Here is a 16,659-nt window from a genome sequence, read left to right on the forward strand (position 1 = left end):
TTAGGAGATACATGGGTCCAAATATTTTTAAACACACAACGAAAACAAATTACATACTCGAAAGTGTGTTTGGCTTATGCACGAATATCTCCTTTCGTAAAGGTTTGGAATAATCGAACATAAATAATTATTAATATGCAAAATCGGATCATGCATCACACAAAACTGAGTCAAATGGGAGTTGTTTTTAATGAATGATATTGTGGGTTCAAGCATATAACGTAATATAAAAAGTGCAAAGGTCATTTCCTTTGTTTAAATACAACCGAGCGATGAAAAACACTACGTTACACATCAGGATCATTTTTCCGTCAAGCCATGGCCTTCGTGCTTGCGGATCGGCTTACACCGAGCTTCACAACGTGGTCGAGTAGAATACCGGTACAATGTTTTCGTCACAGCGTACGGTGTCCGTACATATCGTAACAACAGTAATAGCACCTAGCACGGGAAAAAAAGTTTTTGGCACACTTTTTCTCAATAATAAAACTAAGTAGTCTTTTCTTAACTCTTTTTAAACATGTACAATGCACTGTTCTTTCGGAATATTGTGTGGCATCGCTATGCACTGAACCTCACAGAAAGACTCCAGTTTCTTAAGCTCGCTGTGAGCAGGGTTCACTGAACGCACCGGAGGCTGACACGGTATCTCTCGGGAAGCGCGATGTTAACGGTCACTCTGCCACTGATCAAGTGCGAGCTTTTCTTGGCGCCTAGCTGTTACGCAACGACCGTGGTGCCACCTGGCGGCGGAACCGTCAGCCAATGAGCGACGACCGAGGGACTTCCTCCGCGTCAGTTTTCAGTTACTTATAAAAGTTCGCCGCGGCAAGGCGCCTCACTCGCGCTGCGCACGGCACCACACAATAGTGGCGCGCTAATTCGAGAAGAAACATAGGGAAGACTGTCAGTGTCTTCGTTTCTGCAACAGCACATTTTCAAGTAAGTGTGCACTTCTTCACGCAAGTTGTCCGAATTGATCACATTATGCGGCGGCAAGGGTCAGCTCCTCTCTCAGGCGGCTCCTACTTCTCATACTTTGCGTTTTTTGTGTTGAACGGAAAAGCGGTACTTAAAAACGTGTGATGGGGGCGGAAACGGCAGGTGGGTTGTTCGAACTCATTTAATGAGGAGAATTTGCGTCGCCAGTTTCCGCTGGTAAGGGGAGGAAAAAGTACCGCATGGTGTGTTTTATTACCACGGTAAATTCCAAAGTGCCGGGTTAGATTCCAGATTAGCTTCCAGTGGCGAATACTGGGAGGAAAAATGATTTTAGCGATTTATCTGCTTGTCTCTTATAATCGTCAATCTTAATTATGTTCGTGAAGAACGGTTTATTGTGCACAGGATCGTACCGATCTGTGATGGACTCCTGCATTGTCATCAACGTTCATAAACCGATACGGGCGATGTTTCGATCTTGTATGACAAAATATGTGGTCATGCATAAACATGTTGAGGAAACAAGTTAATATATTCCATCAACGTTAGAAACTAGACAATTTTTAAATATTACACGATAAATTAAAATTATGGTAGGCCTACTTGATTTTTACGAACTTTTCTGTCCACAATTGCTAGTATTTTTTCTTAATAATATTGTATTACGTAGTTTTTCTTGCATATTAGTTTCTGTTAATATTGTCTAGACTCTTACAGCAGTGTTGTCCAAACTGTGTTCCGTGGAACATTGGTGTTCACTGAATGAAACTAGTTTTTATCATTTTTTATAAGTTTACTAAACTTCAAAATAAACAATGTGTTCCCTCAAAGTAACAGTATTTTCAGTGCCTTTACCTCAAGTTTGGAAACCTGTGCTCTAGAGGGATGCAGGCAGCGTCTGAGATGTCACCATCGATTGTTGTATCAACGACAATGTGTCATTCTGCATGGCTCTGCGTTTCAGAGTTACAGTGAATCTGAGTACCTGTTGAAGCCATTTGAGGTAATTCGTACCAGAGATCGATTATCCAGAAGTGTTGGTAGGGAGGTTGTTACGCATTCCCCTTTCTGAGGGAAAACATTTTGACTACAGCTGACGTATGCAGGAATGTTGAAGTCACTTCTGACGCAATACTAATGTGTAGGATATAATATAGGAGGAAGGAGGTGACAAGCGGGGGCGGGGAGTCATATTTCTTTTTTTTTTTTTTTCATCTTGTCGCTGGTGAACAAATTACGACTAAATGTATTCGGCATTTCTTCAGTAGCGCGCTGATTAGCCATCGACACGATACTTTCGAAATGTGTTGTCCAATAATCAGTTTCGGTAAATCTAGTGTCGAATGTATGTAACTCGAGGAAACATCAGAACGCCTTTCCCTTCTTTACTTAGTAATTATTTTTCCGTCACACTCACTGAACTATATTTTTGGCCCCTAATAGAGATGATTTTCTTTTTAAAGATTGTACCGTCCCAGTGTCACAGCGTTTTGGTCGTTTAAGAGAAGTGTTCTGTTTTTCTTGTTTGTTATTGAGATATTATTATACTAGTGAAATACTGTCGCGCCGGGCAGCTCACTTTCGCAGGAAAATACTCGTCAGAGGCTAAGAGAACCACATTCTTCATGTCATACAGACTTATTTGTCGCGAAGCATCTTCTGAATGTCGGACACGAGTGACATAGAACGCTGCCACGCAAAGTGGAGAGGCTTCAAGTTGTGCTTAGAATATGAAGTTAGAGCATTTAGTAGAATCTGATCGTAGATAAGACAAAATGTACTTTTTCTCGCGCTTCAAAAGTTTAGTTTTTTCTTTATTGTTGATTGAAAGTAAGAGTCAGAATTACCTGCGACTGTGCTCAGTGTTTGTACGCGTAGATCCAGATCGGTTTTACGTTTACTGCATGTGCTCACCCTTCAGATTTGAGAAAGAGATTACTTGCAAGCGATTACCATCATGTGCATTAGTATGCTATTTGTCTGTGAGAAACAGTTCAATATTATCTGCCTGGGCGCTAATATTTTTTGCAGCAGTTCAGATTGTATCTTACAGTGCAACACTGCTGCATAGCAGAAAGAAATGACGACCATGCACCACCATATGTGTGTCCCCTCCACGTATGTCCCCCCCCCTCCTGCCCCCTCGCCATTAAGGTTCTTGTCGAGTTCTGGTGTTCCCCTTCCATAAATCATTGACAGCTCTTTTTTTTGCCAAACAACTAGCAGCGCTACGAAAATGGCTTCTTTGGTTGGAGAGTTATGCCCTTAAATCATTTTTTGGTGCTACCTTCGCTCAAATATTGCTACAGATGGTCGCAGTGTTGTACTCAAGTATTTCAGCTCTACAAAATTTAGTGTATTAGAAACGAAATTTTCCTAGGATCTCATCGCAGTTTAACAACTGTTAATCAGTTAAGATCGTTTCTCTTGCAATCATAACATTGTTCAGTTAATCCTATCCTCCCTTGTAATATGAATCTTTTGATTCAACTCCACATCGACGCCTTCTAACGAAAATACATTCCCTTGGAAAAACAAAATTGCATCGAAACTTAATGCTTTCGCGTGTAGTATTAGTTGCAATCTCTCTATTTCGTAGATGATAACTGAGAGGAAAGTCTATCCGGTAAAACGTTAAGTAATACCTATAGTTAAAAAACTTTTTAAAATTTTTTGTGGTAAAATCTTCCAAAAAATTTCTGGAGTCTTTTTGTAGCTGTTAATGCTCGTTTAAAGTGGAATCAAGGTACAACCGGTTTCGCGATAATCATCGTACCATTTGGCTGGATTACATTAAGCCATTACACCAGTGCGATCTACGAACGTTCTATCAGACACATATCCTTGCATCAAATGGTTCAAATGGCTCTGAGCACTATGGGACTCAACTGCTGAGGTCATTAGTCCCCTAGAACTTAGAACTAGTTAAACCTAACTAACCTAAGGACGTCACAAACATCCATGCCCGAGGCAGGATTCGAACCTGCGACCGTAGCGGTCTTGCGGTTCCGGACTGCAGCGCCTTTAACCGCACGGCCACTTCGGCCGGCTGCATCATCAAATGCAATATGCAGTGGATGTTGAAAAGACCATAAGTAATTAAAACATAGGTAATTACGCATCGTCACTAAAGGACATTCTAATTTGGACCAAAGATGAACTCCTGTACTTAGAAAAACAGCTATCACAGCTGCGACGAAGAAATGGTAACGTCGTGTGCCGAAGCAGCAGCTAGTAATAGTAAGCCATAACGGAAACTGACCACTATGGTGCCCATGATTTACTAGCGACTGCCTCTGCACACGTTACCATCATTTCTTCATCGCAGCCGTGATAGCTGTTTTTCTAAGTACTATCAGGAGTTCCAATATTATTTAGGTTAAAACAACAGTCGAGATGGCGATAACATATGTTTATTACGACCTGTTTCGGTTTACTTTAAGCCGTCATCAGACTTTTTGGGCCCCACTTTGATTGGTGCTGGCGGCTACTCGCTTTTTCACGTGATACCACGATCGTACACTCAATACGGTACGATCGTGGTGTCAGGTGAAAAAGCGAGGAGCCACCAACACCAGCGATGGGGCACCCAAAAAAATCTGAGGATTTCTTTAATATAAACCGAAACCGGTTGTAATAAACAAATTTTATTGGGATCTCGACTGTTGGTTTAACCTAAGTATAGCACCAGATCACTGCGCCCCACTAACAGTGTTATCTAAATTTATGAAGTTCCAACACTGGTCCAAATTAGAATGTCCCTCAGTGACGATCCGTAATTAATCTAAGATTATTGATGGATGTTGTAAGATCCATGATACCAGAATGGGTGCCTTATAGAACGGTGGGAGATCGTATTGGTTTAATGGATTAGCGTAATCCACCCAAATTTAACCTGAAGCTTAGATTCGTTATTGCGAAAATGGTTGTACCTTTATTCCACAATAACCGAGGATTAGCAGCTACAAGCGGACTTGCAAATTTTTAAAGAAGATTTTACCACAAAATTTTAAAAAAAGATTTTTAACTATGCATAGATTAAGCTGCGGTTGCCCACATAGAAAACTTATAAGTAATATCCTGTATCTCGACTGAAAATCATCTTAACTAAATATCAGAAAGGCGCAAAGACTGGCAACTATTTTTCATAGCTCTCATTTCACAGAACTGCAAAGTTTTGCATTTCACGAAACGTTAACGCGTGATATCCTTTTACTACAGGATTAATAAGTGACAATTAAACCAAGTGATACCATAGAAACGTTGGGAAGTAACAACATGTAGAGGTATGAAACGAAGTGCCACAGCTGTTGGTAGAAGAATGGCAGGTTACGATTCATTGGTAAGATACTGAGGGGGTGCAGATATCTGCAGATGAAACTGCGTACAAAACAAATGAATGGTTCGTACCTGAATTCTTCTCAAGTGTATGGGATGCATATGAGGTCGGTCTAGCAGTAACCCAACGAATTACAGTCTCATATCACTGACGTCAGTTTGCAGTACAGTATTGGAACGTATACTGTTTAGGGACATTATGAAATACCTCGAAGAAATGATCGACCGACACGTAGTCGGCACGCATTCAGAAAATATCGTTCTTGTGAAACATAACTAGTTCTTTATTCACACGAAGATTCCATATTTTTAGATTTCCGGAAGGCTTTCGACGCTTACATCACAAGCAGCTTATAATCAAATTGCATGCGTAAGGAATATCGTCTCAGTTGTGCGACTGCACTCGTGATTTCCTGTCAGGAATGTTACACTTCGTAGTAAATGACGCAAAGTGATCGAGTAAGTGAGAAGTTATATCTGGCGTCCCGCAAGGTAGTGTTATGGGTAACCTGCTGTTTCTAATCTCTAAAAGCGATTTAGGAGGGACTCCGAGCACTCTACTTAGGTTGTTTGCAGGTTACGCTTTCATGTACCGTCCAGTAAAGAAGTCATCAGAAGATTAAAACCAGTTGCAAAACGATTTAAACAAAATGTCTGTATGGAGCGAAAAGGAGCAATTGGCTCTAAACAGTTAAAAAAAAGCCTGAGGTCCTTTTCATGAAAAAAAAAAAAAAAAAAAAAAAAAAAAAAAAAAAAAAAAAAACGTTACATTTCGGTTACACGATGAATATCTCAAATTCAAAGGCTATTGGTCCAACTAAATACCTAGGCCTTACAATTACGAACAACTTAAATTGGTACCACCACACAGAAAAAGTGGTGGGGAATGCGAACCAAAGACTGCGTTTTATTGGCAGAACACTTAGAAGACACAACAGACTACTAAGGAGATGCCAGCCGGTGTGGCCGTGCGGTTCTAGGCGCTTCAGTCTGGAACCGCGTGACCGCTACGGTCGCAGGTTCGAATCCTGCCGCGGGCATGGATGTGTGTGATGTCCTTAGGTTAGTTAGGTTTAAGTAGTTCTAAGTTCTAGGGGACTGATGACCACAGATGTTAAGTCCCATAGTGCTCAGAGCCATTTGAACCATTTACTAAGGAGATTGCCTACACTACGCTTGTCCGTCCTCTTCCGGTGTGTTCGTGCGCGTGTTGGGATCCGCATCTGACAGAACTGACGGAGGACATCGAAAAAGTTCAGAGAAGAGCAACTCGTTTTGTATTATCACGGTAAAAGGGGAGGGGAGGGTGTTACGGATGTGATACGTGAGTCGGGATGGCAATCATTAAAACAAAAGCATTTCTCGTTGCGGCAAGATCTTTTGACGAAATTTCAATCACCAACTTTCTCCTTAGAATGCGGGAATATTTGATGACTCCTGTCTACATAGGATCGACGAAAGGACCATCGTAATGAAGTAAGAGAAATCAGAGTTCGCACGGGAAAATTTAAAAGTATTTGCTTTTCCCAAGTGCTGTACGAAAGTGCAACGTTACAGAAATAGTCTCAAAGTTGTTCGATGAACCTTCTGCCAACCACTTACGCGTGAACTGCAGAGCAGTCACGTAGATGTAGAACGTCGAGTGTATGAACAGAACAACGATCCGAATGATCAAAGGTTTACTCGACTAACGAAGGAGTGTAACTCAAAATGTCGAAAATATCGATGAAAGACATCAAACAGCTCTCGAGAAAGTGTTTAGAAAACGTCAAGAACTACTTTCGAGGACAGAAACCACAATATTCCTCAGCCCCCGACATATCTATCCCGGAGATATCGTGTGGATAATATTAGGTAAATACTCGTAGCAGCTCGCACAAAGAAATACAAGCGGTCTTTCTTTTCATTTTCCATCCGTGAATGCAAAGGGAGAAAATGTGTGATACAAAAAGTACCCGCTGCCACGTACTTCACAGTGATTCGCGTAGTGTGAATGTAAATGTACGAGGGTAATCCCAAAAGTAAGGTCTCCCACTTTTTTTAAGTACATAGACCTATTTATTTCTACAATGGTTTACATCAGTTTACAGCTTGAACATTTAGCTATTTTTCGACATAATCACCATTTTTGTTGATGCATTTTTGTAGATGCTGTGGCAGTTTTTGTGCCCATGTCATACCAGCTCGCCGCCATGCTGTTCAGAAAGCTATGAACCTCTTCTTTCACCTCGTCGTCGGAGCTGAACCGCTTTCTGGCCAAATGTTCTTTTAACTTAGGGAACAGTTTTTTCAGAGTCTCTCAAACGGGCAATTCAGAACCGGAGTAGAGGAATGTTGAGCAAGGGCGTACACGTTCTCCATGACAACGCTCGCCCACACATCGCTCGGCAAACCGTTGCTCTCCTGCAACAGTTTCAGTGGAACATTCTCATCCCATCCACCCTATATTCCTGACTCAGCTCCCAGTGACTATCACCTGTTCCCTAGGTTAAAAGAACATTTGCCCGGAAAGCGATTCAGCTCCGACGACGAGGTGTAAAAAATGGCTCTGAGCACTATGGAACTTAACTTCTGTAGTAATCAGTCCCCTAGAACTTAGAACTACTTAAACCTAACTAACCTAAGGACATCATACACATCCATGCCCGAGGCAGAATTCGAACCTGCGACCGTAGCGGTCGCGCGGTTCCAAACTGTAGCGCCTAGATCCGCTCGGCTACCACGGCCGGCGACGAGGAGGCGAAAGAAGAGGTTCATAACTTTATTAACAGCATGGCGGCGAGGTGGTAGGACGTGGGCATACAAAAACTGCCACAGCGTCTACAAAAATGTATCGACAGAAATTGTGATTATGTCGAAAAATAGCTAAATGTTCAAGCTGTAAACTGATATAAGCCATTGTAGAAATAAACAGGTGTATGCACTTTTCTTTTCGGATTGCCCTCGTAGATCGTAAATTACGTAGATGAAACGAAGCTCAAGTTGAAACGTGACGGAGATGCTCAGCCAACTGCACCGGCTGCAAGAGAGGCATTCTGCACCACGGTGTGGTTTACCGTTAAAATTTGGAGAGCATACGCTGTTGAAAGAGTCACGTGTATATCTCGCTAAAAGATCGTGAAAAGTAAAATTAGAGAGATTCAAATTCAAACGGAGGACAGGAACAGGCCAGGAGGGAAGTAAGAGTCGTACGCAAAGTACCCTTCGCCACATACCATAAGGTGGCTTGCGGACAATGGATGTAGATGACACGTGCAGCCTTACGTTTTTCATAGAATATCTATAGATACATGCTTTGAAGGTGAAAAGTACATTGGTTGCTTCTAATTGACGTACACGTGTTAATGCTTCCCGTTCACGGAAGGGAAGTATGGGAAAAACGATTGCTTGTAGGACTATGGAAAAATGTTATTAATAACTTTTAGTCTCTAGGTAATGTATAGGATACTCTTCACCCGCACTGGAATAATAGCACAACTAAGTACGAGGTCGAAAACGGAAGACCCGCAAGCAGACGTCCCTTACAGATGACGTCGTTTCCAAAAAAACGCGGAAAATCTTTCTCTGGTCGTCTTCTGATCACTGTGCGTCATGCATCACAAACACCATCACAGGCCATTAAGGCGAGCTAATGGCGACTGCAAATCGTCCTGGGAGCTGTGACAAGTTAGTTGTGTTTAGGGCCTGTCCGTGGCTACACCTGACCAGTACGGTACACAGGGTCCCGGCAATACTACAGCAGCTGTTCCCACTACAGGGCAGGACGACGTTTCGTCCCTGACGTAAGTGGTGCCTCTTGTTATGGTCAGTAGAGCGACATTTATTAAGCCAGCAGGAATCTGAAGTGGAGCTGTTGTAGTGTGTGTTTGGTGCGAGAACGATGACGTACGAAAATCTTTTGGGAACCGTATTATATCAACGCAGCATCGTCAAAACTCCTTCTTTTGCTTGACAATTCATGTGGGTAGAATATGCAACCAATCGCTTTTTCTTTTTTAGTTTGGTATGGTTTATTCTACCATTAACTAGTTTCCGAGCCACTGCAGTCTTTTCATCAGATGCAGGTGTTATTAGAACAATATCTGGACCAAGTGCAGGCGTCGTGGTAATAGCGAAAATAACGGAAATGTATTTAATGAAAAGTTTATGAAACGAAAGCATCGTTACATTTATGATATTAGTTACATTGCACTTCTTCTTGATATCCACGACAAAGTCACTCTGACAGTGTACTTTTCCAGCTTATTCACACGTACACGCTATTTAGCTACACCTGGTTTAGCACTCATTTACAGTAAATAACCACTGAATTTAAGCACAAACAATATGAATATGCTAGAATTCGCGCCTCACCACATCGCGATCTTTGATTTGAAATGCATTTCACTATATTCGATCAGAGTTCCTTGTGGAAGTCTCCTGAACAGCTTTTATATTACCGCTGCACCCCGCACTGTGGTACCCGTCTTTGTTGGCGGTTAGCGACTCCTGTGTTGTCTAGTTTCTTATCTAAATGGTTCAAATGGCTCTGAGCACTATGGGACTTAACATCTGAGGTCATTAGCCCCTAGAACTTAGGACTACTTAAACTTAACTAACCTAAGGACATCACACACATCCATGCCCGAGGCAGGATTCGAACCTGCGATCGTAGCGTTCGGGCGGTTCCAGACTGAAGCGCCTAGAACCACTCGGCCACAGTGGCCGACAGTTTCTTATCTGTCCTAGCGTATTGACAGACAGAAAAAGGAAACAGAACGACCAGTCGAGTATAATAAATGTTTAAAAAAAATCATGAAGTCACATTTAACATCTTATCAATAAACTCGTTTGTATCCAAGACTAACACACTCCTGAGCATTTAACTTTGAGCTACCTGTAGGAGAAACGCGGCGACCTAACTTTCCATGATATTCTTTCAACTTGAATGAATTCTCTTAAATCTCATGGAAATTGTCGTCAAGCAGCCCATCAATCCACAACGTTGTAGTTTCAGAGTGTTACTGCACCGATCACGATCTTCACATGTTTCTCCGTTCTCACCACCTCCCTTCTCCGCCCAAACAGCATCCTTAGGAGTGGTAAAGTGTGTTTCAATATACCAGTGTCATAATTATTTGAATTAAGTTAGGTTACAAATGCTCCAAGTCTTACAGAACTATACTTGCTTTGAAGCTTCAGTTCTTTCCCAACCTTTCTGCTGTCCTACATATCTTTCCTCACAGTGTGTAATATGTTAATGAACGTGGGTTGAAAATGATCTGCACTTTCCCGAGTTATGCTCATTTTCACATACAACCCCCTAACAACCGCGCCTCCACTCTACTTGACTACAGTTTCGAAGTGATTAAAGTTCAAATTGATAGAATGGAATATTAGGTCGCCGGGTTTCTACTCCAGATACTTAAACGTCAAATGGTCAAGTGTGTATTATTCGTGGATACAAACGATGTTCAGAGAATTTTTTTCCATATTGCAAGTAGTATGGACGAAGGTTGACTGAAGTTGCACAAGGTCCTCCACAGTTTCCCCTCCCCTCCTCCCCCCTCCCCTCGCCATGTAATTCATGCAGGAAGCCCTTATCCGCTATCGGGCGTCAGCTTGCTGGTGACATGTCAAGCTATGCTTTCAAGTATTTCTGCTCGGCTTGGTCCTCAGTAATAACGCACTGAACTCTGTTATCGTCTGCTATTCGACTGACATTTTCAGTATATATATTACGTAAACGCGGTTCTTTGATTATATTTAAAAAGAATCAACATCCGTGATTTTTGCAGATGCCTTCTTTTATATTGCTGCTGATTCACCTACTCGCTCTTTTCTTGGGAGCGCTGGACTTCTCTTTGCATATGCTACCAATGCATGTAGTGGGGATTTTGGATTACAGTGATGTCTACGAAATATTTGATCATTCAGTCACGTATTTACATACGCCAACGACGAAAAATTTATTCTTATGGTTTTTATTGTTGTTTTATTGCGATTTAATACATCATTATAGTTGTTTCTTCAATCATAGCCTTCTGCCTTCCCAATCCTCCCTCTGCAAATTCCTCACTGACATAGTTCTTCTGACTCCCTCTTCCTGTGTTATTATCGGACGTCTTCTTCTTCTTCTTCTTCTTCTTCTTCTATCAGTTGGAATCCACTCCTTCATCATCTTAGGCCATCTGTCCTCACTTAGTTGACGTACATGCCCATGCCATCTCAGTTATTTTGATTCGATTGCATTCACGACAGCGGTGCCCAGGTTCAGTCACCGAGCGAGGTGGCGCACTGGACACGCATTCGGGAGGACGACGGTTCAATCCCGCGTCCGGCCATCCTCATTTAGGTTTTCCGTGATTTCCCTACATCGCTCCAGGCAAATGCCGGGATGGTTCCTTTGAAAGGGCACGGCTGACTTCCTTCCCTAATCCGATGAGACCGATGACCTCGCAGTTTGGTCTCTTCCCCAAACAACCCAACCCAACCCCAACCCAGGTTCAGTCTCATACGTAAGTCTTCATTTTTAATTTTACCCCACAATGTCAGCCTACAGCAACACCTACAAAATATCATCTCCAATGACGATATATTTCTCTTAATTCTTTAGTTATTCCTCACGTTTCTGCTCCATGCGTTGCTACACTTTCTACGATAGTTTTAAATGTCCAAATCTTCGTTTCGTGATCTAATATGTATGATTCATAAAGCTTTTCTTAATTGTTTAGTTGACAAGTCTTAACGCGATAGCAAACCTTTCAACATCGATGCAAAATAAATTGGCCTACGAGAAAATCTATGCAGCGTAGAGAGAAGAGTGTTTTGTGCAGGAGCCTTATGGATCTACGGAAAAAAAAATGCTAGCGTCTCCATTCGTTAAGGTGGGCCTAATGAAACAGTTTGTGAAATCTTTACCCAAAGATGGAGGAAATTTCTAGTAATTCTGCGAGGAGTTTACTCATGTATAAGAAACGAAATTGAAAGGATGCATGTTTATTGGACTCTACATTCGAAAAATGATGTCGGAATTCACCTGCGAATAAAATATGGCTGTGAGTGAGACGGAAGCTTAGATATTATTCAAGGTTCTTGGGGCGACAAAATGGACCCACATTATATATCTTTTGTAGACAACATGCTGGAAAATTCTACAAGTTTTGTTGTTTGGTAAACCCCAAGATTAACTTTTTGATCGGTTAACTTGCATCTTTACCTTGCAAATTTGGGTGATATCTATGAAGAACGAGGTGCGCGCTTTTATCTAGTCATCAGGACTCAAAAGGGATGGAATGACTTGATCATGGCCGGTGGTGTGATGGGAGACTACTGTTGGTCACTTGAGCACAAGGAGCAATAACGTTCTGATGATTTAAATAGAAGAGAGAAAGGCCAATTGATACACCATCATTATGTAATAAAGAGGCAGTTTCATGCTTATGCTTCAATATAACTTCAGTTTATAATGAAAAATTAGATCACTTTACGTTCCAATCACAAGACTTGTGGGGGGGGGGGGGGGGGGGGAGGAAGTGACATGATCACTTTGAAGGTAACCGCATTACATTGTTTGAGAGTAAGTGGAAACCAAAACATTCTTTGATCAAAAGTCAGTTTAATCAATACATGGGAAATGTGAATAAAATCGCCTTCATTCACAGTTTGATCGTGTTTTATTAAATCAGATCAGTGTAATTTAATGAAACGCCTTCATTCACAATTTTTTCGTGTTTTATTAAATTACACTGTTGTAATTTAATAAAACACGAAACAATTGTGAATGAAGACTCAAGACATTTTTCTTTATACTTACTTTTTTTTTAATACAGTCACGTTCAAGCTGCAAAATATTGATAAAATTAACGTTGTTTATTCAATTCAGTAACCTGTCTCCATCCATATGATGATCATCAGAATGATAAGTGTGCTAACGGCGGCCCTACATCACCGCCATGAGTGTTCATCACAGTTTTTATTGTGTTTTTTACATTTTGTGACGATGAAAATTATAGAAAAATATTTTATTTGATTGTTTTACTAAGTTTAAGGAGAAAAATTAATCTGGTGATGATCGTAACGATCAAAACCGGTTACTGAATTGAATAAACAAATTTGCGATCAAAGACTGTTTTGATTTCCATGTATTGCCATTTACAAGTTTATTGTCAAATTTTTAGTTAATAACGAAGTCCAATAGAGACAGAACTGTACATAATAGAAGACATCTGAATTTAGGTATCTATTCAGTGGCAAAAAAACCATATACGAAACAAAAAGCAATCTAAAAATATTATTTTCCATTGGCTTGCGTCATTTTCACATCTTCCAAGGGAATATTTTCTGCACATCACTATGCCAAAAGACACAGTTGCCGCTTACGAAGTCGATTTCTGAAATCCTATAAAAGTCTTCGCCTTCTGTTATACCGCTACGCTACGAATAACAATTCATTATCACCGTCAGGACATAGACTGCTAAGGGGGATCTGCTGACTGTCCTATTCTTGAAACTTCCTGGCAGATTAAAACTGTGTGCCCGACCGAGACTCGAACTCGGGACCTTTGCCTTTCGCGGGCAAGTGCTCTACCAACTGAGCTACCGAAGCACGACTCACGCCCTGTACTCACAGCTTTACTTCTGCCAGTACCTCGTCTCCTACCTTCCAAACTTTACAGAAGCTCTCCTGCAGAGTGAAAATCTCATTCTGTCCTATTCTTAATGCCCTTTACCCTGTTCGGGATACGTGTTTGCGCAAGCTCTCGGCTCTCGCTGTTTTATAAGCCCTGATCACGCGGATCGCAGGCCAACGTGCTTCTCCGCGTCGATGAGGAAAGTGATGAATCTTTCAGCCAGCCATCCAGCTAGCAGCGGGCGCGAGCACTACGATACGCAGGAGAGAGCTTATCGCGAGGCATTTGGGCTCCTATCAGTTAATGATCAACAGCTGCGTGCGATGGCCTTGGAATAATGTTTTTATGATTAGTGTTCGTCAACGGAAATAAATTAGGTGGCCTACTAGGTACACATTCGTGATAGCGTGAGTATTCTCTAACACAGCACCGAGCGAGGTGGCGCAGTGGTAGCACAGTGGACTCGCATTCGGGAGGACCACGGTTCAATCCCACGTCCGGCCATCCTGATTTAGGTTTTCCTTGATTTCCCTAAATCGCTTCAGGCAAACGCTGGGATGGTTCCTCTGAAAGACACGGCCGACTTCCTTCCCTAATCCGATGAGACCGATGACCTAGCTGCTTGGTCTCTTCCTCCAAACAACCCAACCCAACCCTCTAACACAGCGGGTCTACAGCACCAGTTCTCGAAAATGGAATATCACTTTCTCTCTCTACTGGTTCATCGTTAATGGCCATATTTACTGTGATAAAAGATTAGTTATATACAGTAAACCAGAACTCCAACGACAAATTTTCGGAGATGGTAATGTGGACCAAAACAAGGAAAAAAGCACAGTAAATATAGGCTGTAAAATGTGTAGTCAACGTCAAGAGCTATGAGCACTTGTTCATGTTGGATAGTGTGAAACACATTTCTTTTAATCTAAGCTCTTCATTTCCCACATTTTGGGAGGAGGTACGGTGGACCGAAGAACCGAAAAAATTATTTTAAGGCTTTGTAGCATTTGTTACATTCAACTTACAATTGTTAATAACACAGCAAATGAAAGATCAACTCAAAGAGTTTTTTTACAAGTGATCAGTGAGAGCGCTATTCGTCATACGGCACACACCGAATCGATAGGCGAATTCTTCCCAAACTTTGATCAGTGTGTCTGGAGTAACTGTTGCAACATTTGGTTCAGTTCTGTTTCTTAAGAGGGCCAGATCAGCTGGTTGTTGAGGCACGTACACCTAATCCTTTGTGAATCCCAAAGGTAAAAATTGCATGGCGTCATATCGGTGAACGTGGAGGCCATGCAAATGAAGGTCTTGTCATTCAGCCCCTTGCGGCCGATCCAGCGGTTGGGTATGACGTCGTTTAACCATTCGCGTACTGATGTATGCCAGCGAGGCGGCACACATCTTGTTGGCAAAGTACTGTAGTTCAGCTTCTTCCAACTGAGGAAAGAGCGATAGCTGTAGTGTGTCAAGACAAGAAACACCAGTTGCAGTTGGTTCACCGAAAAAGAAAGGCCCATAAACTTTCCGCCGAGATATAGCACGAAAAGCATTGAATTTAGGGGAGTCTCGTTGCAATTGTACCATCTCGTGCGTATTTGCTAACTTCACGTGCTTATATTATGTGTGTTCACACTCCCACTTAAGTGAGATGTGGATTCACCACTGAAGACGAAGCGGTCCAGAAAATTTCGTGTTAATGCAGCAACATTTCGTTGGCACAAGTAAACCGTAGTCTCTAGGCTTTAGAGCTTGTAACAACTGCAAACGATAATGACGTAGTTGTTAGCGTCTCCTTAAGTCTCCACACAGACGTCACTGGAACTGCTAATTCACTACTAGCCTTTCGAACTGATTTCTTGGGGCTACGCATGAAAGACTATCCCACTCGCTGAACACTCATCCCATACTCTTCTCTTTCCAAAGACAGCCGGTGTTTCCAGATGTTATTATCACTTGGAGGAGTGCAGTGGAACTTAATACGGAAAGGACGTTGCTCTATAAGAACAGACTCAGCCCTTGCAAACTATAAAACACAAATAGCTTCTCGCTTCCCGAGCACGGGGTCCCGGGTTTGATTCCCGGCGGGGTCAGGGATTTTTCCTGCCTCGAGATGATTGGGTGCTGTTGTGTCGTCTTCATTATCATCATTCATCCCCATTACGGTCGGAGGCAAACCACCTACGCTAGGACCTTGACTAGTACAGCGGTGTGGGTGTCCCGCATCGTCCCCTACACTCCTCGCAGTATGGGACCCCATCATCACTAGTCGCCATCTTTGCTACTAGCGCTTCCTAAAGCCGTCCGCACACGGACCGTGCATCCGAACGTTGAGCGTTGTGCGTGCCGAGTTTCTGACGTTATAGCGTGGAATAGCACGTTCGGGAGTCTTTCCGAACGTGCAGAGCAATATCTGCCATATCAGATATTCTGAGCGTGCCTCTGAGCGTTGATCAATGAGATGGCACAACGCCACCTACGTCACACGCACGCCGTCTCCCTTCAGTACAGAGTCGTGAAGCGCCATATTGGCATTCATTTCAAGCCTATATGTATATATGTCGTTTCTGAGCACAAGCAAATTGAGAATCACAGGAAAGCCCGTTGTTAACTGTGTGATTCGTTCCAATAAAATAATGAGAAATATCATTTTCGTGGCAAAAGAATTATTGCAACTTTCGTATTATGAGAGTAAGCTATTTGCAGGCAGCGACACACTGAAGATCGACCCAAAACGCAGTGTTCTTGGTGCAATTTGTTATAA

At 42.2% G+C, this 16,659-nt stretch overlaps 1 protein-coding gene across 2 annotated transcripts in view; it reads left to right on the plus strand.

Moving 5' to 3' along the window:
• The first annotated feature begins 817 nt into the window (after positions 1-817).
• The window catches only part of LOC126459643 (uncharacterized), a 132,375-nt gene continuing 116,533 nt past the window's right edge, over positions 818-16,659 (plus strand). For both annotated transcript variants that reach the window (XM_050095874.1, XM_050095875.1), the window contains exon 1: positions 818-942. The gene's annotated coding sequence lies outside the window, so the exon portion shown is untranslated. The remainder of the gene's footprint in view (positions 943-16,659) is intronic.

The sequence above is a fragment of the Schistocerca serialis genome, chromosome 1 (assembly GCF_023864345.2).
Source record: "Schistocerca serialis cubense isolate TAMUIC-IGC-003099 chromosome 1, iqSchSeri2.2, whole genome shotgun sequence".
NCBI classification, from domain to species: domain Eukaryota; kingdom Metazoa; phylum Arthropoda; class Insecta; order Orthoptera; family Acrididae; genus Schistocerca; species Schistocerca serialis.